This window comes from Nuphar pumila, chromosome 10, assembly GCF_984573655.1.
Source record: "Nuphar pumila chromosome 10, dmNupPumi1.hap1.1, whole genome shotgun sequence".
Classification (NCBI taxonomy): Eukaryota; Viridiplantae; Streptophyta; class Magnoliopsida; order Nymphaeales; family Nymphaeaceae; genus Nuphar; species Nuphar pumila.
The window spans coordinates 15,004,011-15,008,167 of NC_143258.1; positions in this window are offsets into that span (position 1 = coordinate 15,004,011).

Genomic DNA, 4,157 nt, shown 5'->3' on the forward strand with positions numbered 1-4,157 from the left:
AATGAAGGAATCCATAAGCGACACCACCTAAATGGGTCTCATCTGAGAATTGAAATCAATTGAAATTGAGTTTGAAATGAATCCAGATTGTTTTCTGAGAAAATACTTCAAAATATAAGGTCCTGGGGGTTGGCAAATGACACAATGTTGATTAAAAACCCAGGTTTTAAAATTGATTTTGGAAGAAAAGTTTTAAAACTCAAATCTGGATTGAATATTTTGAAAACAGGAGTGTTGGATCTCGAAGATAAGATCTAATGACATGCAATGCTATGCTATGCAATGCAATGATATGCTGAATTCATGCAATGATAAGCAATGACACATGAAATGTAAGCACTGGATAAGGGTGAAAATTTGGGGTGTTTACAGCCCCCCCCCCTCTCCCCCTTCAGGATTCCAAGCGAACCAGGTAAATGACCTCTCTCTCTTCCCTTTCCTGTTGCTCATCGTATTTGTTCCTAATTTTCATAAGTTTTCCTTCCCTTTCTCTTATTTTGATTTTCTATAGGAACTTCGTATTATCATCTTTTTTGTTTTGAATTTTGTTTTCCCCTCAAGGAATCAAAGATGGGATCGACCTGCATATAGCAGAATCGACCCCTCCCATTGCTACAACAAATGAAATCCCCGATTTCGATATCTTACCTCTTTTCCTTTTATCATTCATTCACGATTTGTTTTGATTTTCATAAATTTTGATCTATGTTTATAGTTTGATTTTCTGTGTTTTCGTTTTCATTGCCTGTTTATATGTATAATTTCTCCTTTGCAGGCCAATTTCTCATATTCCCTTCGATCTCAAGATTTGCATTGAACCCTCAGTTCTATCTGGTATATTTTCTGGCATAAGGGGAACCGATGGTGCTTCACAATAGCATCATCGATCCCTCTGGGTGTAAATATCAATTTATGTCTGAATTTAATTCACTTTTCTTTCAGGTTTTGATTTCCCCTTTAATTTTTTATTTTTTTTTTTGCATTGTCTCCATGCTTTCCGATTTCCCTGCAAGCTTATTTTACTTCCCCTTTTAGTTGCCCATCTGTTTTATTCTACCCCAGTTTTCAATTTGATCCTGCTAGCAAACGCCATTCCCAGCTTCTGCCATGATTGTCCCCTGCATATTAGCTGGTGATTCATGTTTTAAATTTCTTTTGCGTTAACTGTTGCAATTTGCACTTTGAAAGACATAGTCTTCCTTTAGTTTTAATGTTTTACTGTTGCATCATAATATTGGATCATGTTCTGTGATTAAATCTAAATGTTTAGAGTTCCTCCTGGAGGCAATTCACGTTGCTTCCATTATATTCTCTCATTATTTCATTCATTGTGTATCCATGATACCTCCTCCAGTATCCCTGCCTCCCATCAGAAGTAAGAAAGTGGATCCTCGATCTGCTGTGGTAGCAGGATTAATTTGTTGAATGGACAATCTGACCTGCTGCTACGGCAGATCCACTGGGGTTGTACCCTAACAGTAAATGTATGGAGTGTTGGCATAATTTTTCATATGCTCCTTAATGAGGTTCCTCCATTTTGGGAGGAGACGAAAGCAAAGATTCTTGATGGGGTCAAGATTGCTCACGTATGGTTTCCATCAAGATCCATGGGATCAAATAGATGCTGCTGTCATTTGGTCAAAGGAATGCTCTATAGAGACCCAAGCTAGGGGTTTGTGGTGGCACAGATTTCAGATCCTTGTCGGATTGAGATGGGTACTCCTTGCCTAAGAAGGCCATTCATGTAAATTACAATTTTAGTATGATCTCTAGGGATGTAGTTTGTTGTGATGTCCAGCGTAGCTTCTTCTTTAAGTTTACCTATAAGACCGACATTTTCCTCATTTTTTTTCTTTCTTTTCTTTCTTTCTTTGATGCTGCAACCTTCTCCCCATCTGCTGGTGAATCTACTAAGCAGGGCTTCCCTTCACCATTAGCCTCAATGCTCGTCTTTGCGTTCTTCCAGCTCCAGTAAATGATAGCTTTTACTATGGACTAAAATTTTCATTTGGATGTTATATAGACAGCCAATACAAGACTTGGTCGGGGACTGGAATTGAGTGTTGCAGCAATCAACTATAGTTGCTAGTTGATTCCTATTTGCTCTCTGGTCTGATGCTTGGGTCCTTAAAGACAACCCCAGACTTTATATCGGTGTGAGGTTGGACCCATTTGCAGTCACGCACACCAATTTCTGGGAGGTAATCTTGTAACGATGGTGTTAAGGTTGTCATGTGCTCTTTCACTTTGTTTATATTTCCAGCTTCTGAAAGCTCAAAGCTGAATGTGGAGAACAATAAATGGTTATCTTTGTGTTTGTTCATGCATAAGACTGCTTGGGTTCATCTGTCAAACATCCACTTACCTGCTGTAATAGCATGCCAACCATCATCGCATTAATCCATTTCAGCGTCATCCATTTCTGCACCAAGGCTCGTTGGTTCTGCATCTATGTTGAATGGGTTGTCCGCCCCATCTTCATGAGCATCTATAGGCTTCAATTAGCACCTATACAATGTGCATAAACCAACATCCAGTGATTCTCCAACCCAGCACGTGCATTGGTTGTCATTTCATCTTGCACTAGTTATCAGCTGTTATGTAGCACATACCTCACCTTCACTGGTCCTTGCTGCCAGCACTCTCCCAATCCACCCAACAGAGTGTGAAGTCCCCACATAGCCTTGCCCTATTACAACACCACTTCCAAATCCCTATAACACCAATACACCACCTCCATCCAATGCACCAGACTCATTTCTTGTGCTCACTATCTTACCCTACATTTGCAACATCAAATTACTCACTCCCCTATCACTTACTATCTCACTGCTACAGTGCCATTTGCAGTGGCATGTATACATCATGTTGACAGCACCTTGTTCCCACATCCACTGCTGTATCACACAGCAGTGAGCCCCTTACCTATGTCCACTTACCTTCACCTTCTCCGCTCACTGTCACGTGTAACACTACTTTCACTTGCACCTTGCTGCTACCACATTACAGTGTTACAGTGACATTTTCCCTTTTTCACTCACAGCACTCACCTACATAATTCTCTATGCTGCCATCATTTCTAGTTATAATCCTCTATACAATCATTGTGTTCATGGCCATCACCTTCAAAATCACAGCCACCATCATACCAGCATAGCATCCATACCCTGCTGTCACCATATTCAGTTGCTTACCAGTTGTCACATTTTGCCACTTCGATTATCCCCCATACCACTTCCCATGTCACCTACATATTCCATCATGCTTTTTACAGCACCATCACTCACAACATGCCAGCCACTGCACTTACATTTTTGCTTCACTCCTTGCAATTCCCTGCACATTTTCATTGTTTCTGCCCCACATTACACATGTACCTCACGTTTCACACCCCCTGTATGCTCACAACAGTGGTAAACACTGTTGTGGTTCCCTGTACACCACCAATGCCCAGCATCTGTCATCTTCCAGCTTCACACTCCCTACATGGCACCTATATCTTTTGCACTGTGTATAGTCACGGCCTTCTTCACTAAACCACACAACAACCATTTGCTATTATATATCTCCTTTTCACGAACCATATGTTTGCTGTAATAACGGTCATATTTTCTTTTTTATATATCACCATTTAATTCAGCATCCTTTCTTTTGGATTTTATAGGGGTTGGTCCATATGTATGATAATACTTCATCCCATTCTCATATCACATGGGCATCATCATTTTTTTTGTGAATATAGGTATATATGTACTCTCTTCATATAAATACTTCATATATATATATATATATACATATGTCTACCTATGTAAATGTATAGGTTTTTGATGTAATTCCATGTTTTGATATTAACCCTGTTTTGCAGAAAACATATGGAATTGTTAAATTTCTTATATAGATTAAGAATTTTATGATTCAAAGTTGCAATAAGTTAGGTATTAATAAGAATTCTTTACATTTCCAGACTTAGATAGAATGAATGAGCATATAAATGTCATAAATTGTTTGTTTTCATATCATTTTCATCTTATTTCTCAAAAATTCATGAATGAGAACACGAATGGCACGTGCACCATTCTAATAAGAGGTGATTAAATTCTAAGTTGGTGATTTACATCAATGGCCATAGTAAGGATGTGAACAAAACTTAGGATTTT